Consider the following 20,187-nt stretch of genomic DNA (forward strand, 5'->3'; position numbering starts at 1 on the left):
AAAACACTATATTTCCTTCAATTATTTGCTTTTTCATCTTTGTCAAAAATCAGTTAAGGAGGGATATTTGTGTGGGTCTATTCCTAGATTCTCTATTCCATTCCATTGATCTGTGTATCTTTTCCTCTGAAAATACTAATCTTGTTAACTATAGATACTAAATTTTGAAATCAGGTAAACTGATTCTTCCTACTTCATTGTTTTGCAAAATTGTTTTAGCTTTTCCAGTTTCTTTGCCCTTCCATATATATATTTTTTCTTTTTGCATGGATAGGCACTGGGAATCAAACCCAGGTCTCTAGCATGGCAGGTGAGAAATCTGCCTGCTGAGCCCCATATAATTTTTAATATAATCTTATCTATAGCTATAAAGTATCTCATGGAGACTTTGTGATAGGAATTGGATTAAACCTATAGATCAATTTGGGGAGAACTGACATATTTACCGAGTCTTCCAATCCATGACCACAATATGTTTCTCCATTTATGTAGATCTTCTTTGTTCTCTTTCATCAGCATTTTGTAGTTTTCCATGCACATGCCCTGCACATGTTTTGTTAGATTTGCATCTAAGTATTTTTTGAGTGATTATAAATTATGTTGTATTTTTATTTGAGTGCCCATATGTTCATTGCTAAAAGAAATACAGCTGATTCCTGCATTTTTATCTTGTTTCTTTTGACCTTGCTAAGCTCATTTATTTGTTCTGGGATTTTTAAAATAGATTCATTGGAATTTTGTACATAGATAAACATGTCATCTGTGAAACGGGACAATTTTATTTCTTCCTTTCCATTATGAATGTCTTTTGTTTCCTTTACTTGACTTAATGCACAGATTTGATCTTCCAGCAGTATATTGAATAAGAATGATGAGTGTGGGAATCTTAGAGGGGATCATTCAGTCTGTTACCATTAAATATAATGTTCGCTGTAATGTTTTTAGGGATTCTGTGTGAACTGGGAATGCTTCCCTCTGTTTCTGTTTTTCTGAAAGTTTTTTATGGTAGAATGGGTATTGAAAAATTTTGTCAAATGTTTTCCTGTATCATCTGATAAAAGCATGTGATTTTTTCTCCTTTAGCCAGTTAATATGGTGGACTATTAATTTCTGAATATTGAACCAGCCTTTCTTCCCTGGAATGAAGTTCTTGATCATGGCATGATGTATAATTATGTTTCTATGTTGCTGAATTCTGTCTGCATGTATTTTGTTGAGTATTTTTACATCTATATTCATGAGGGATAAGGCTTTGCAGTTTGCTTTATACTATCTTTGCTATTGGTATCCAAGCAATACTAGCTTCATAAAATAAATTAGGAAGTCTTTCCTTCTTTTCTATTCATTAGAAGAAATTGTATAAAATTGATGTTAATTCTTTTTTTTTTAATTTGGTAGAATTCTATAGGGAAACCAATCTGAAGATTTTAATTTGGGATAGAAATCTCTTTAATAGCTATAGAGTTATTCAAATTTTCTATTACATATTGTGTGAGTTTTGGCAGATCGTTTTTTGAGAAATTGGTCCATTTTATCTAAGTGATCAAACGTAATATGTGTAGACTAGTTTATAGTGTTCCTTTATATAATCATTGTGTTATCTACAGGTTCTATAGGATTGTACCATTTCATTACTTTCACTGGTAATTTGTGTCATTTCTCTTTACCCTTTATCATTCTTGCTAAAGGCTTATCAATAGTATTGATCTTTTCAAACAACCAACTCTATTTTTCATTGATTATCTTTACTGTGTTACTATTTTCAATTTCATTGATTACTGCTCTTTATTATTTTCTTCATCTGTTTGCTTTCAGTTTATTTGGCTTTTCTTTTTCTAGGTCTTGAGATGGGGCTTTAGATAATTGATTTGACCTTTCCTCTGTTCTATATATACATGAAATTTTATAAATTTCCCTTTGGCTCTGTATCACAAATTTAGATATGTTGTATTTTCATTCTCCTGCAGTTCAACGTTCTTTTTTTTCCCCTTGAGATTTCTTTTTCACCCATGGGTTATTTAGAAGTATGTTTTGTAGTTTCCACATGTTTGGGAATTCTGTTATCTTCCTTTTACAGATCCTTAATTTGATTTTTCTGTGGGTCAGGAATCACACATTGCATGATTTCATATATTTTGAATTTGCTAAGGTTTGTTTTGTGGCCCCAGTATACGATCTGTCTAGGCATATGATCTGTGGACACTAAGAAAGATTGTATATTCTGATATTGATTGGCAGAATATTCTATAAATGTCAATAGACCCTCTTTGTTCATGGTGTTTTGAGTACTTCTATATTCTTGCTGATTTTTTGTGCTTGTTTTATCAATTCTTTTGTCAGAAAGAGTGTAAAAGTTTCCAGTTATAATTGTCAATTTGTACATTTCTCTTAGCCCTTTGGTAGCTTGCTGCACATACCTTTAGGATTGGTATGTCTTCTTGGTGGATTGACTCTTTTATCATTATATTAAGTCCTTCACTGTTCCTGGCAATTTTTATTTCTTTTATATTTCTCAGTTCTAAATTTCCATTTGTTTTTCTTTATATCTTCTATTTTTCTGCTGAGATGACATATTTATTTCCCAAGACTTTATTTTTTTTCATTTGCTTCACTGTGTTTATAATTATGTATAAAACAAATTATGATGTCTGCTTTCACATTTTTGTCAGAAAGTTGAACACGCTTGTTGTGTTGTTTTTGATGTCTGATGATTGTCTTTTATCATTCAGTTTGTGATCTTTCTGGTTTTGGAATGGCAAGTGATTTTCAGTTGAACCCAGAAATTTTGGGTATCATGAGACTGATGTTTTTTAAACTGTCCTTTGTAGCTGGCTTCCTTTAACATTATGTGAGCAGAGGAAGATAAGGGAGTGCCTCTTAACTGCCAGGTGGAGGTAGAAGTCCAGGTTGTCTACTCAATCTCTGTTGACATCCTAGCAGGGAGGGCTCCTTGTTACTGCTGGACAGGGGTTCCAGCCCCTCTCTAGGCCTCCATGATCTCTCTCTTTGGCTGGGAGGTGCAGGAGGGCTCCAGATGTGTGCCATGCTAACTCCAGCCTGGGGGGGATGACCTCATTGAAGGTGAAAGTTCTGCCTCTCGACTTGTCTTTCTCTGATATTTTCTCAGTGGGGAGGGTGAAGGTTGGGGGTGAAATTCCAGGTTCCTCATGGAGTCCCCATTGACACAGTGGGGTGGGGGTGCGGGGATCATTGCTGCCTGGCAAGGAGAAAGTCCTGGCTCCCTGCATAGACTTCTCTAAAACTGCTGGGCTGGAGAGTTGGGTCCTTCATCACAGCCTGGTGAGGGTGGGGTTTAGTTTCCCACTCTGCCTTTGCTGGTATGGGTAGAACAGGGCTGTAGATTTTCTGTGGTGTTTGAATGGAGTACAATAGCAAGAGGTCTGTCTTGCTTGGCTAGGATTTTCCTTGTCTTTAGGGTAGAGAGACCTGGATTTGGGGAGGGCTTTTTTGTCTGTGGGGCCTTTGGATTTTTCAGGTTGATAGTTTCATTTGCCTCTAGTCTAATACATATGAGGTCAAAAGAAATCCCAGTGATCTCACCACTTGTTTTTCCTTGGGTCCTGAGGTATATTGCAATTCTGCTTTCTTCTATCCAGATTTTCAGAGCCTTTTGATGTTTGTTTTACATATAATGTCCAGGGGTTTTAGATGTACTTGGCAGGAGGATCAGGTAAAAGTACAAACTCCATCATTTCAGAAGCAGAAGTCCTTCTGAATCTCAATTATTTTTTTATTTATAAAATGTATACATATAATTTATTACCTGGTTGCCTCTGAGATAAATAAGTGTATGCAGTTTCTTAATTCTTAGACAAATTTGTGTTAAAATAACAGACATGTAATAATGATACTGTCATTATTATTATCGTGGTCATATATAGCTAAAACATTTTGAATTTGTTTATTTTGAAGAAGTAAACACAGAAAAATTCTTAAAAATTCTTAATGGCTTTTAATATTGAGTATGAAATTAATAGGCATCAAACTCTCCCATTTAGATCTTTTTTTTACTGTAATAACTTCCTGGAAAATGATTTGTGAAATATATCCCCTAATTTATACACCATAGCTTTATGGACAATACTTTTATATTAATGAGCAATATCAGCACATTGGATCATGGCAGTAAAACCTAGTCTGTCTGTTGTAAATTGATAGTAAGAGGTTAGAACAGGCAAACTACTTCCTGCCATTGCTGTTGAAAACACAAGGGGACCCCAGAATATTATTGTTGGCAGTACACACCAAACCTGCAGTACTTTTTCATTGTATAAACCAATTTAGAGTTGTACTTTGTAACATGAAGTATGAGGCAAATTGAAAATAAATCCCTATCTCCAGAAGTCAGATTTTACTAGCATAAAAAGTATACATTTTTAGCTGTTAACAATGATCCCTTTTATTCTTTTTTCATTATGATTAGCATTGTGGGCTTTAATTCTTGATTATTATTTACAAAATAGAAGAGCTGTCCTAGATAAGGTCAAAAATTTCTCAAGGGGAAAATCGAGAAAATTTAATTAGTATTCTACTTCACTTTTTCCTTATTTTTCAAAATAAAACATGTAATAAGGTATATTTTTAAGAAGAAAACTAGTCTCCAGGATTATTTGTTGCTGTGATCCCATTAGGGAAGAATGACTCTGCTCTGTTTTCTACCCCAGTTCCTGGAAAGTGGCAAGCAACATTATGTTTCTAAAAATCTGATCTTTCCTTACTCTGTCCTCCATCTGCCTTCCACTGAACTAAGTGACTGCACAGTTTTGTATATGATCAAGATAAGAAAAAGTAGAGGTTATTGCTTTCATTTAGAAAAATAAAAACCACATGTGTATAGAATAATGTGGAGGGTATTTCTGAAGACAAGTAAGATTACAGTAGTTGGCCTTGGAAGTGGCAAAAACTTGCACCCAGAACCCAACAGAGCCCCAGAGGAAGGGCAGGCATTTATTGGAGTGATACGTAGCTGTTTGAGTTTCCTAGCTACTAAAACAAATACTTAAACAAGTGGAATTTATTGGTTCATTTTTTTGAGCCTAGGAGAAGTCCAAAATTGAGGTGTCAGTGCTTTTTTCCACTACATAATGATGATCATTGCTTTCATTTTGGAGGAGGGAGGGAGTGGGCAGGTTAGGACAAATTGTGTCAACATAGAGGTCAAGCTTTTCTTTAAAAAGCCATTAATTTTGTATAAATTATGCTGTAGGAATTTAGCCACTGATCACTAAATAATAGATTCTCTGACAAGTAGGACACTTTTCAAATGCATTTAATTGATTATTCAGTGACCTCAAAGAATTAATTAAAGCTTTCTTTTTTTATGTTGCTGTTGAACACACAAGGGGACAAGCTCATTTGCAGGTCTGTGGAAAAGTTGCATATGCTCAAAAGTTTCAGCAGCTCTGCCTCATCATGTTTCAGGATGTTAGTTTGTCAACCTCTAGGATGGTAACCAAATCTTTTGTCATTCTCAAAGTTCTACAGCTATGCGATGGACAAATGAGCAAAACAATTTTTTTGGTATATAACTCAGAATTGTTTATCTGTATGAGAACATAATTTATGTTTGAGGTCTGAAACCACAGGAGTTTTATCTTTTGTTTTTCTGTATTTTCAACTGTGTTTGAATATTGGTTTATCACTTAGTTTTATGACCTTGGCAAGATAATATGACTTATCTGAGATTAATTTCCCTCATCTGTAAAATGAGAGCAGGTTATTTTTGAGGGTATAGAGCTAAATGTATATTTACCACTAAGTAAATGTTCATTCACCTAACTTTATATGGATTCAAACTTATGAAAATTATGGTTAAATTACTAGTGTACATTAAATATCCCATAACAGAAAATCCAGGAAATGAGAATGAAGCAATTATGTCCTCCTTTTAAGATATAAGATCTCCAGAAGTTATCTTTTCTCAGATTTCTTATTGAACAATATTAAAGAATAGACCTATGTAAGTAAGCATGGTCTGCAACAAACACATAAATGAAGTAGGGTATTGTATAGGGTTTTTTTATGCTTTATTCGAGCACAATTATATTATGCTTCTTTTAATTAATCTGCTTTTTATTTAATTTTTTATTTAATTAATAATGCTTTCATTTTAACATCAATACCTATAGACTTTGGTCATGGGCTTTGCTAATTTATAATAGCATTCTATTAATTATTGGGCATATTATTAAAATATCTGCACTGAACAAACTTTTAGGAGAAACAAATTGTTTCAGTTTGCTAAACCTGCCAGAATGCAATATACCAGTAAACAGTTGGTTTTCACAATGAGAATTCAGTAGTTTACAAATGTACAGTTCTAAGACCATGAAAATGTCCCAATTAAGGCATCAACAGGATGATATCTCCTCCAAAGAAAGGCTGCTGGCATCTGGGGTTCCTCTGTTGGCAGATGTGTGGCTGGCATCTGCTGGTCCTTCTCTTCTGGGTTTCATTGCTTTCAAGTTTTGGGTCTTTCAGCTTCTGTGGGTCCTTGCTTGCTTCTCCCAGGGCTTTTCTTTCTGAGCTCTCTTCAAACTTCTCTGGGTGTTTTCTCTCTCTCTCCTCCAGGGGCTTTTGCTGTCTTTTATGCTGTCATAAAGGACTCCAATAAAGGATTAAGATCCACCTTGAGGGCGGGCCGCGGTGGCTCAGCGGGCAAAGCGCTTGCCTGCTATGCCGGAGGACCTCGGTTCGATTCCCGGCCCCAGCCCATGTAACGAAAACGGAGAAACAAAATACAATAAAACAAGAAAATGTTTAAAAGATGTTTCCCTTTCTTCCTCTCTTCCTTCCTTCTATCCTTCCTTCCTTCTCTCTGTCTTTCCTTAAAAAAAAAAAAAAAAAAAAAAAAAAAAAAAAGATCCACCTTGAGTTGGGTGGGTCATGTCAATTGAAAACAACTTAATTAAAAGGTCCCACCCACAAAAGATTTGCACCCACAGGAATGGGGTAAAAGACTATGGCCTTTTCTGGGTACATAACAGCTTCAATCCAGCACACAAATATGTGTAAAATATGAAAATTTTAAAAATTCACCAAGTTTCATCATTTTACTTAATACAATGGTGGCTTATTCTGATACTAACTGTAATTTGATTTCTATGACTTTCTTTGAATCTTTATCTTGAAACTGTACCATTACCTGGGATAGGTTCTGAACTGTGGCATGATTCCATTGCTTCAAGTCAGCCTAGCAAAAATAGACAAACACACAAACAGCATTATCCATTTCTCCTCAATCCATGGCTGCTTGTATTTTTTCTTTGACTTTATTACAGGTTAACAGTACTTAAAATGTTGGCCATAATTTTCCCTTGTGGATTGGTTACCAACCAGATTTTTGCCAATTTCTACTTCATGCAACTTTATACATCATGATAGAATTTAAAAAGGTATAAGTTGTGTGTTATAACCAAAGCCCTCATGATTGCCAATATTTTCTAGTCAGAAATGAGTATTTTTCACCTTGGTCTTCAAGGATAGAGAATTATTTTCCTTAAAATAAACTTGGCAAATTAAACTTTACATTTGATCATTATAATGGCAAAAAACTTTGTTATCCATATTTTTTTAAGTAATAAGATTGAGTCTATTTTTAAGTTTTTTCCTAATTTTGTTAAAATTGAAGTTTAACTTGTTGACTTTTAGCATTTTTTCTTTTCAAATATATGCTATAAATTTCCTGTATGCTACAAATTTTCTTCTAAGAAAAGCTTTAGCCGTATTAAAAAATTTGGATAGGTATAGTTTTCCAGTAAATATCAAAATCTTTTCTAATTTCCATTTTCATTTTATTTTTGACCTAGAGTAATTAGAAATTATTTTATAATTTCTAAACACATTGACATTTCTAACTAACCTTTGTTATTGATATCTGGTTTTAGTGCTTTCATGACAGGGAACATCCTCCATAGAATATGCATCCATTGAGCTCTACATCTTAATAATGTGCTCTTTTCTATGTTTCTATGGCATTCCACTGTAAAAGTTTAAAGATTAAAATGGTTTCTCCTATTATATAATACAATCATAAAATTATGTCATCAAGAAAAATTTTATATTATTTCGTTATTACAAATACTTAATTGTTTCTAAAAATATTTTTACTCATTTAAAACAGTGTAGTTTTCTTTTTTTCATTCCAAATTAATACCTTTATATAAACCTCCATGCAAGCATAATAGTTTGATGTTATCTTGAGTACAGAACAAAAACATTCTTGATTGCAGAAACATTTTGGTGTACTCAAATAAAGGTCATTTTCCTTTAAACATGCATTATTATCATTATAAAACAAAGTTACTTTTCCTTTGCATCAGGAATGACTAATAAGAAAACGTAATAGGAAAAAGCAAATCCATTTTTAATAACCACATAAATTATAAAATACATGTGAATAAATTTGAGGAGAAAAGTGGAAGACCTACATAAAGAAAAGTATTAACTCTTTTATATTTTCACAGAAAGAAATTTAAAACTCAAATAAATGGAGAGACATAGTTCTAACAAATTGATGATTTAAAATATTAATTTTACTAAAAACAATCTGTTTGGTGCATACTTAAGAATTACCCCCAAAAGAAAATGTTATGAAATTTTATTTTTGATAATAATGATGATCACAATAATAACTAACCACTAACCTTTCCCAAATACTTAATATTTTAAAGTTTCTCAGATTTCTCAAATATGTGTTTGTTAGGTCCGACCATTTCTTGCATTTTTTGTAAGATCCTGTGTAGGTGTTTGCACCTTTCTATTCCTCAGTCTACCCTTCTGTAAAGTGGGATAATAATTGCTCCAGCAAGTTATAAACTGTTAGGAAGATTGCAATTCTATTAAACTATGGTTCTTAAAGAATGCTAAGTAAATTAAGCTTTTATAGTGTATCTAGATACAAATTAAAGCTTCTGTACTTAAAAACACCATGAACAGATTTAAAAGATGAGTGACTGTCAAAAATAAAGTATATGTGAAATATAACAAATTATAATGTCAAAAGTATTCAATAGCTATAACCAATCAGCATATAAGAGGCAGTGAATAAGAATGCTATTGAAAATTTTTATGCTCCAGTTATGTTTTAAAACAGCAATCCTAAGTGGTTGGTATTATTGTTGACCTCAGATGAATACCCTACTTCTCTCTTATTGGACAAAAATCTGTAGTCATTTGTAAGAAAATGACCATAGTATTTGTAGGCATAGCTTTTGTAGCTATTAAAATATTTCTTTGTACTAGATTTCTACAGCTATAATTACATGGCCATAGGCCAATAATATGACACTCCTCATTGCTTTCAATATAGGTTATGCCAGTTATGCTCCCCCAGCATGATGGATTATGTGAATGCTTATTAACAGCAGCATTTTTGATTTACTTGAAGCCATTTAGAAACAGCCTAGCATGTTGGCTTACTAAAACTGTTTGGACACTAACGTTAGAAAAAATGTCTCTTTTATTTCTTTTGTTGTTCTTTATTTATTGTTGCCTTTGCTTCATTTAGACTTGTAAGAAAACATCTTAATTGTAGAATCTGTTCCAGATTTTAGCACTAAAGAATAAATGCCTTGTCTTTCACCCAAGTTTTAATTTTTAGTGAAGATGAATTTTTTGTCTCATATTTGTTCCACTTTAGCAAGCAACGTTCCAGGGTCCAAATGTGTTTTCTTGTTTTAACCATATACATGATATTTTTTGGGTGCATGGGCCGGGAATGAACGCTGTTGTGCATTCTACCACTACCAGTGCACCAAACCACGTACATGACTTTTAATTGCAGTTATAAAAATACCTTTAAAACTTTAATTTTTAAAAAATTGAAAATATAAACTACGTATGACAAATTTGAAAAAAAGGAGTTGAAAAAGGCTTCTGGAAGCTGCTGTGAGGTATAGGAGAGGAAGAACTTTTTGGAATTAATATATGACAAATTTTAGTCATTTGTCATTGATGATCAAAAATCATTGATATTTCCCCCAAAATGTTTAGATACATTTATTCCAATTATATAATATATAGATTAGTTGATTTATCCATGAAAGTTGCCTTATCCTTTCTTTTTTAAAACATATCACTTAAAATAATTTTAGATCTACAAAAAAATTTGCAAAAATAGTATAAAGATTCCCCAATTAAACATCACTCAACTTCTCTTAATGTTAATATCATGTATTGTGAAGGGTTGAGAAAATTTTCCATTGCTAAAAACTTAGCAAAAATCAGGGTCACAAAACCTAGCAAGCATCCTGTTATTGCAAAAGAGCTAACCGCTCCTTTTCTGCTTCTGTCCCTGCTTGCTTGCTTGCTCACTTGCTTCAGACAACCCAGGATGTGGTTTATACCTTTAAAAACCTGCACAAAAATCAGGCTGGGGGCTGCACTCTGGTACCCCCAATAGTGGGGATGGAGGGCAGATGCCAGCTGGCTAATAAAGACTCTTAATTGGCTTGCAATTTGATATTGTGTGGTCTTTCTGTTGGTGCGCCCCACTACATTTGGATGCCCAAGTGAGATCATCCCTAATGGGACATTTGGTGGCCACAGGTCCAGGGAGTCGCCCCCGCAACTGGGATCTGACCTAGGGGAAGGCCTTAGAGAGACATTCCTCTGCCCCAGGTAAGGACCAGGAACCAGGCCAATTCCTCAGACTCCAAAACTATATAAAAATTGGTGGAGTCATTCGTTTCTGGAAATCTCACTGGTGAGTATAACATTTGTTTGGATCCATTTGGGGTCCATCTGGAAGGCTGGATGCAGCATAATTTCTGTGGTTATGTCCTGTGGCAAGATGTTGCATGGGATCATTGGTTTCTGATTTGGTCCGTTCACCCTATTGTTGGTGTCATTGTATGGTATTTTGTGTCTCCAAATCCCTGCTACTTTTCTCCTTGTCACTACTATGGGCCAGTCTAAGTCTTCTCTGTGCACCCCTCCTAAATGTTTTCTTAAGAATTTCCAGGACTGGGACTTCCTGGAAGATGGCGGCTTAGTAAGACGCGCGGATCTTAGTTTCTTCCCCAGGACAGCTACTAGGGGAGTAGAAACGATACAGAAAGCGTCTAAAGCCACAACAGAGATAAAAAAGACAGCATACCCCATCCTGGAACGGCTGGCTGGCTGAGAGAAGCAGCTCGGGTGAGAACACCGAGGCGCGCGGGCCTCACCGGGCGGGGCGGGAAGCGGCCGGAGTTACTCCCTTCCACCTTCCCGGGCCGGCTGGGAGAATTGGAGAGGTGGTCCCCTGAAAACAAGGCGGCTGGCGCCCACACCACGCGCAGCCCCTGGACCAACTGAGAGAATTGGATCGGAAACCCCCAGGCCGCGGAGAATGGTGACAGGTGGGGGAGGTCCCTTCCAAACCCGTGACTCCCGGGGAACGTGCACTCTCTCGGGCCGGCCGCTGCCGCTGGAGCCCTCCCGCCATGCTTGTCGCCCAGGGCCGACTAGGAAATTCAGACGGGCTCTTTCCCGGGCTACGGCGACCAGCAACCCTCCCTGCGTTCGGACCCCGGGCCGGCTCCCCCCCGGACGGCGAGAGTTTTCCAAAGTTTAAGGTCCCACAGCACCTTTTACTGGTGGGACCCGCAGACAAACGTGTGCCACGAGCACCACCTACTGGGCAGGATAAGAAAAAGAGAACCCAGAGATTTCACAGAAAAATCTTCCAAACTTTTGGATTCAATACCCAGGGAAATCTGTCTAAATGCGCAGACGCCAACAGAAGATAACGGATCACGCTCAAATAATTGAAAATATGGCCCAGTCAAAGGAACAAACCAATAGTTCAAATGAGATACAGGAGCTGAGACAACTAATGCTAAATATACGAACAGAAATGGAAAACCTCTTCAAAAACGAAATCGATAAATTGAGGGAGGACATGAAGAAGACATGGGCTGAACATAAAGAAGAAATAGAAAAACTGAAAAAACAAATCACAGAACTTATGGAAGTAAAGGACAAAGTAGAAAAGATGGAAAAAACAATGGATACCTACAATGATAGATTCAAAGAGACAGAAGATAGAATTAGTGATTTGGAGGATGGAACATCTGAATTCCAAAAACAAACAGAAACTATCAGGAAAAGAATGGAAAAATTTGAACAGGGTATCAGGGAACTCAAGGACAATATGAACCACACAAATATACGTGTTGTGGGTGTCCCAGAAGGAGAAGAGAAGGGAAAAGGAGGAGAAAAACTAATGGAAGAAATTATCACTGAAAATTTCCCAACTCTTATGAAAGACCTAAAATTACAGATCCAAGAAGTGCAGCGCACCCCAAAGAGATTAGACCCAAATAGGCGTTCTCCAAGACACTTACTAGTTAGAATGTCAGAGGTCAAAGAGAAAGAGAGGATCTTGAAAGCAGCAAGAGAAAAACAATCCATCACATACAAGGGAAACCCAATAAGACTATGCGTAGATTTCTCAGCAGAAACCATGGAGGCTAGAAGACAGTGGGATGATATATTTAAATTACTAAAAGAGAAAAACTGCCAAGCAAGACTCCTATATCCAGCAAAATTGTCCTTCAAAAATGAGGGAGAAATTAAAACATTCTCAGACAAAAAGTCACTGAGAGAATTTGTGACCAAGAGACCAGCTCTGCAAGAAATACTAAAGGGAGCACTAGAGTCAGAACCGAAAAGACAGAAGAGAGAGGTGTGGAGAAGAGTGTGGAAAGAAGGAAAGTCAGATATGCTATATATAATACAAAAGGCAAAATGGCAGAGGAAAATATTATCCAAACAGTAATAACACTAAATGTTAATGGACTGAATTCCCCAATCAAAAGACATAGATTGGCAGAATGGATTAAAAAACAGGATCCTTCTATATGCTGTCTACAGGAAACACATCTTAGACCCAAAGATAAACATAGGTTGAAAGTGAAAGGTTGGGAAAAGATATTTCATGCAAATAACAACCAGAAAATAGCAGGAGTGGCTATACTAATATCCAACAAGTTAGACTTCAAATGTAAAACAGTTAAAAGAGACAAAGAAGGACACTATATACTAATAAAAGGAACAATTAAACAAGAAGACATAACAATCATAAATATTTATGCACCGAACCAGAATGCCCCAAAATACGTGAGGAATACACTGCAAACACTGAAAAGGGAAATAGACACAAATACCATAATAGTTGGAGACTTCAATTCCCCACTCTCATCAATGGACAGAACATCTAGACAGAGGATCAATAAAGAAATAGAGAATCTGAATATTACTATAAAGGAGCTAGACTTAACAGACATTTATAGGACATTACATCCCACAACAGCAGGATACACCTTTTTCTCAAGTGCTCATGGATCATTCTCAAAGATAGACCATATGCTGGGTCACAAAGCAAGTCTTAACAAATTTAAAAAGATTGAAATCATGCACAACACTTTCTCGGATCATAAAGGAATGAAGTTGGAAATCAATAATAGGCGGAATGCCAGAAAATTCACAAATACCTGGAGGCTCAACAACACACTCTTAAACAACGAGTGGGTCAAAGAAGAAATTGCAAGAGAAATTAGAAAATACCTCGAGGCAAATGAAAATGAAAACACAACATATCAAAACTTATGGGATGCAGCAAAGGCAGTGCTAAGAGGGAAATTTATTGCCCTAAATGCCTATATCAGAAAAGAAGAAAAGGCAAAAATGCAGGAATTAACTGTTCACTTGGAAGAACTGGAGAAAGAACAGCAAACTAATCCCAAAGCAAGCAAAAGGAAAGAAATAACAAAGATCAGAGCAGAAATAAATGAAATTGAAAATATGAAAACAGTAGAGAAAATCAATAAGACCAGAAGTTGGTTCTATGAGAAAATCAATAAGATTGATGGGCCCCTATCAAGGTTGACAAAAAGAAGAAGAGAGAGGATGCAAATAAATAAGATCAGAAATGGAAGAGGAGACATAACTACTGACCTCACAGAAATAAAGGAGATAATAACAGGATACTATGAACAACTTTACGCTAATAAGTACAACAATCTAGATGAAATGGACGGGTTCCTGGAAAGACATGAACAACCAACTTTGACTCAAGAAGAAATAGATGACCTCAACAAACCAATCACAAGTAAAGAAATTGAATTAGTCATTCAAAAGCTTCCTAAAAAGAAAAGTCCAGGACCAGATGGCTTCACATGTGAATTCTACCAAACGTTCCAGAAAGAATTAGTACCAATTCTCCTCAAACTCTTCAAAAAAATCGAAGTGGAGGGAAAACTGCCTAATTCATTCTATGAAGCCAACATCACCCTCATACCAAAACCAGGCAAAGATATTACAAAAAAAGAAAACTACAGACCAATCTCTCTAATGAATACAGATGCAAAAATCCTCAATAAAATTCTAGCAAATCGTATCCAACAACACATTAAAAGAATTATACATCATGACCAAGTAGGACTCATCCCAGGTATGCAAGGATGGTTCAACATAAGAAAATCAATTAATGTAATACACCATATCAACAAATCAAAGCAGAAAAATCACATGATCATCTCAATTGATGCAGAGAAGGCATTTGACAAGATTCAACATCCTTTCCTGTTGAAAACACTTCAAAAGATGGGAATACAAGGGAACTTCCTTAAAATGATAGAGGGAATATATGAAAAACCCACAGCTAATATCATCCTCAATGGGGAAAAATTGAAAACTTTCCCCCTAAGATCAGGAACAAGACAAGGATGTCCACTATCACCACTATTATTCAACATCGTGTTGGAGGTTCTAGCCAGAGCAATTAGACAAGAAAAAGAAATACAAGGCATCAAAATTGGAAAGGAAGAAGTAAAACTATCACTGTTTGCAGACGATATGATACTATACGTCGAAAACCCGGAAAAATCCACAACAAAACTACTAGAGCTAATAAATGAATACAGCAAAGTAGCAGGTTACAAGATCAACATTGAAAAATCTGTAGCATTTCTATACACTAGTAATGAACAAACTGAGGGGGAAATCAAGAAACGAATCCCATTTACAATTGCAACTAAAAGAATGAAATACCTAGGAATAAATTTAACTAAAGAGACAAAAAACCTATATAAAGAAAACTACAAAAAACTGCTAAAAGAAATCACAGAAGACCTAAATAGATGGAAGGGCATACCGTGTTCATGGATTGGAAGACTAAATATAGTTAAGATGTCAATCCTACCTAAATTGATTTACAGATTCAATGCAATACCAATCAAAATCCCAACAACTTATTTTTCAGAAATAGAAAAACCAATAAGCAAATTTATCTGGAAGGGCAGGGTGCCCCGAACTGCTAAAAGCATCTTGAGGAAAAAAAACGAAGCTGGAGGTCTCGTGCTGCCTGACTTTAAGGCATATTATGAAGCCACAGTGGTCAAAACAGCATGGTATTGGCATAAAGATAGATATATCGACCAATGGAATCGAATAGAGTGCTCAGATATAGACCCTCTCATCTATGGACATTTGATCTTTGATAAGGCAGTCAAGCCAACTCACCTGGGACAGAGCAGTCTCTTCAATAAATGGTGCCTAGAGAACTGGATATCCATATGCAAAAGAATGAAAGAAGACCCATATCTCACCCCCTATACAAAAGTTAACTCAAAATGGATCAAAGATCTAAACATTAGGTCTAAGACCATAAAACAGATAGAGGAAAATGTTGGGAGATATCTTATGGATCTTACAACTGGAGGCGGTTTTATGGACCTTAAACCTAAAGCAAGAGCACTGAAGAAGGAAATAAATAAATGGGAACTCCTCAAAATTAAACACTTTTGTGCATCAAAGAACTTCATCAAGAAAGTAGAAAGACAGCCTTCACAATGGGAGACAATATTTGGAAATGATATATCAGATAAAGGTCTAGTATCCATAATTTATAAAGAGATTGTTCATCTCAACAACAAAAAGACAGCCAACCCAATTACAAAATGGGAAAAAGACTTGAACAGACACCTATCAGAAGAGGAAATACAAATGGCCAAAAGGCACATGAAGAGATGCTCAATGTCCCTGGCCATTAGAGAAATGCAAATCAAAACCACAATGAGATATCATCTCACACCCACCAGAATGGCCATTATCAACAAAACAGAAAATGACAAGTGCTGGAGAGGATGCGGAGAAAGAGGCACACTTATCCACTGTTGGTGGGAATGTCAAATGGTGCAACCACTGTGGAAGGCAGTTTGGCGGTTCCTCAAAAAGCTGAATATAGAATTGCCATACGACCCAGCAATACCATTGCTGAGAATATACTCAAAGGACTTAAGGGCAAAGACACAAACGGACGTTTGCACACCAATGTTTATAGCAGCGTTATTTACAATTGCAAAGAGATGGAAACAGCCGAAATCTCCATCAACAGAAGAGTGGCTAAACAAACTGTGGTATATACATACGATGGAATACTATGCAGCTTTAAGACAGGATAAACTTATGAAGCATGTAATAACATGGATGGACCTAGAGAACATTATGCTGAGTGAGTCTAGCCAAAAACTAAAGGACAAATACTGTATGGTCCCACTGATGTGAACAGACATTCGAGAATAAATTTGGAATATGTCATTGGTAACAGAGTCCAGCAGGAGGTAGAAACAGGGTAAGATAATGGGCAATTGGAGTTGAAAGGATACAGACGGTGTAACAGGACTAGATACAAAAACTCAAAAATGGACAGCACAATAATACCTAATTGTAAAGTAATCATGTTAAAACACTGAATGAAGCTGCATCTGAGCTATAGGTTTTTGTTTTGTTTTGTTTTGTTTTGTTTTGTTTTGTTCTTACTATTATTACTTTTATTTTTTTCTCTATATTAACATTCTATATCTTTTTCGGTTATGTTGCTAGTTCTTCTAAACCAATGCATATGTACTAAGAAATGATGATCATGCATCTATGTGATGATGTTAAGAATTAATGATTGCATATGTAGAATGGTATGATCTCTAAATGTTGGGTTAATTTCTTTTTTTCCATTAATTAAAAAAAAAAAGATAAGGGATAATTGGAGCTGAAGGGATACAGACTGTACAACGGGACTGGATATAAAAACTCAGAAATGGACAGCACAATACTACCCAATTGTAATGCAATTATGTTAAAATACTGAATGAAGCTGCATGTGAGGTATAGGTTTTTTTTGTTTTTGTTTTTGTTTTTGTTTTTTTTCTTTCTATTATTGTTTTAATTCTTATTCTGTTGTCTTTCTATTTCTTTTTCTAAATCGATGCAAATGTACTAAGAAATGATGAATATGCAACTATGTGATGTTATTAAGAATTACTGATTGTACATGTAGATTGGAATGATTTCTAATTGTTTTGTTAATTCTTTTTTTTAATTAATTAAAAAAAAAAAAAGAATTTCCAGGACTTCCAGTGGAAGGCAAAGGATTACAGAGCCTCCATAGATGGTTTCCACCTTGAGCTTTTTTGCTCATGGGAGTGGCCTACCTTTGGAGTTGGATGGCCTCCAGAAGGCACTACAAACCTCAATTTAGCATACAAGGTTCAGAGGGTTGTCTTTGGCAACCCCGGCCATCCTAACCAAGTCCCATATATTCTGATTTGGATTGAGACCATTATGGAACAACCCAACTGGCTAAAGTCATGTCTAAAAGGAAAAGATAACACCCCCCTGACACTCATCCAGTCCTATTAGTGAAATCTGATAAGACAAACAAGAATGAAAATGTCCCAGTCCACATCTTACTGGGACCTCTTGAGGATCCACTTCTAATGGATCCCCCTCCATATCCCTCAGTTCCTTTGTTTTCCAGGCGCCCGGACCCAGGGAATGGCTCAGACATCCTGAATGATCTGAGCCAGGAGGTCACCTTCAGTCATCCCCACACGAGGAGCGGATCCACCTACAACTCCTCCCCAGGTTTGCAGTCCCCAGACTCTTCTGGGGCTCCGATGCCCCCCTTAAGGCAAGTCGGTCCCACCCCTGGGGATGAGCACCCACTGTTCATGGTGTATGTCCCTTTCTCCTCTAGCAATCTGTGTAATTGGAAAAACCAGAATCTCTCTTTCTCTGAAAAGCCTCAAGGACTCATATCCCTTTTGGAGTCTGTCTTTTTCACCCACCAGCCTACATGGGATGACCGTCGACAGCTCCTCCAGGCCCTCTTCACCTCTGAAGAATGAGATTGAATCAAGAGAGAAGCAAAGAAGCTGATTCTGGGGCCTGATGGACAACCTAGTACTGACACCACCAGATTGGAGGCTGTGTTCCCCTCCACCCACCCTGAATGGGATCCTAATACTGGTAGAGGTAAGGAGGCTCTCGATCGGTATTGCCAGACTCTGCTACAGGGGATATGAGCAGCAGCCAAGAAGCCGACCAACCTGTCTTGGGTAAGCAAAACCATACAGAAGCCAGATGAATCTCTGGCCGCTTTCCTTGAGCACCTCCTTGAGGCATATCACTTGTACACCCCTTTAGATTCAGAGGTGGCTGAAAATAGGCGGGCCATAAATATAGCATTTGTTACCCATTTGGCCCCAGATATAAGGAATAAATTACAAAAATTAGAAGGATTTGAGGGAAAGGTGCTGTCCAAGTTGGTAGAAATAGCCCAGAGAACCTTTAACAATAGAGATGACCCTGGGACTACGCAGTCCAAAAGAATAGCCAAAATTCTAGTGTCAGCCATGTCTGACCAGGGAAGATAGACAAATAAACAAGGAACTGGAGGAAGATGGAGAGGGGACAAAAGCAGAGATTGAGGTTAGGCATAAACCAATGCGCTTATTGTAAAGAAGATGGGCATTGGAAAAATGAATGTCCAAAAACCAGATCAAGAGGGCCAAAACCCATCCTGGTCCTAATTGAAGAGACAGATTGATGGGGCTGGGGTTCCATTCTCATGAGCCCCCAGGAGTCCAAGGTCACCTTACAATCAGGGGCAAGTCTGTGGAATTTCTTGTGGACACTGGGGCAACCTTCTTTTTCCTTCAACAAGCAGAAGGGCCCATATCTAAAGACAAAATCCCCATACAAGGAGCAACAGGGAAAACACGGTCTTATCCGTGGACCAAGACTAGAATAACCAATCTGGGGAAAGGAACCATCTCCCACTCCTTTCTTGTGATGCCAGAATGTCCATATCCCCTCCTGGGGAGAGACCTCCTCCAAAAATTACAGGCCACCATCTCGTTCAAAATGAGTTTGCTGAGCTTTCCTTCGATGCAAACCCCTCGACGCTACACCTTACTTGCCTGTTATTAGAAGAATACCTACTGACCACAGACCTAATGGAGCAGGCCCCAAGTCCATATTTAAGGGAATTTAAAGGCAAAATACCAGGGATTTGGGCAGAAACTAACCCACCGGGATTGGCCATCCATTGGTCCTCCATTGTTGTTCAGTTAACAAGTACCGCCATCCCAATCCAGATCCGACAATACCCAATAAGTTTAAAGGCAAAAATAGGAATTACAGTGCACATCAAAAGACTCCAAAAAGCAGGAATTCAAGTCTCCTGCCATTCGGTTTGGAACACCCCTCTTCTCCCAGTTCAAAAACCAGGAACCGATGACTTCCAACCTGTACAGGATCTCCGGGAGGTGAACAAATGAGTCGAAACCATTCACCCCACTGTGCCTAATCCTTATATGCTCTTGAGTTTATTACCTCCCAGTCAGCTGGTGTACACAGTACTGGATCTGAAGGATGCCTTCTTCTTGATTCCTCTAGCTGTGGTAAGTCAACCCATCTTTGTCTTTGAATGGACAGACCCACAAGGGGGTTTTTCGGGACAGCTAACTTGGACCCAGTTGCCACAGGGTTTCAAGAATTTCCCCACTTTGTTTGATGAGGCTCTGAGCCAGGATTTGGCCCACTTCAGACAAAAGCACCCAACAGTAACCCTCTTACAATGTGTGGATGATCTCCTTTTAGCTGCCAAGAATCTGGCTGATTGTAAGGAGGCAACCAAAAGTTTATTACAGGAATTAGCCCAGTTGGGCTACCGGGTATCTGCAAGGAAAGCCCAGCTATGTACTAATGCAGCAACATGCTTGGGTTATGAGTTGAAGGAAGGAAAAAGAAACCTGTCCTCTAGTAGGATCAAAGCCATCCTAAAAATACCCTGACCAACAACAAAAAAAAACAGGTGCGACAGTTCTTGGGGGCAGTTGG

At 37.1% G+C, this 20,187-nt stretch overlaps 1 long non-coding RNA gene across 7 annotated transcripts in view; it reads right to left on the minus strand.

The window, feature by feature from the left end:
• Positions 1-20,187, minus strand: part of LOC143679216 (uncharacterized) — an 89,815-nt gene that overhangs the window by 37,809 nt on the left and 31,819 nt on the right. For 3 of the 7 annotated variants that reach the window (XR_013173597.1, XR_013173593.1, XR_013173590.1), the window contains 2 exons: positions 7,166-7,213; positions 6,661-6,847 (listed from right to left, as the gene is read on the minus strand). The exons of 1 other annotated variant lie outside the window; for it this stretch is intronic. This is a non-coding gene — a long non-coding RNA (uncharacterized LOC143679216). Of the gene's footprint in view, positions 1-6,660; positions 6,848-7,165; positions 7,214-20,187 lie in introns of those variants that run through there. 3 more of the 7 variants (XR_013173595.1, XR_013173592.1, XR_013173591.1) reach the window with 1 other exon arrangement.

This window comes from Tamandua tetradactyla, chromosome 4 (assembly GCF_023851605.1).
Source record: "Tamandua tetradactyla isolate mTamTet1 chromosome 4, mTamTet1.pri, whole genome shotgun sequence".
Lineage (NCBI taxonomy): Eukaryota > Metazoa > Chordata > Mammalia > Pilosa > Myrmecophagidae > Tamandua > Tamandua tetradactyla.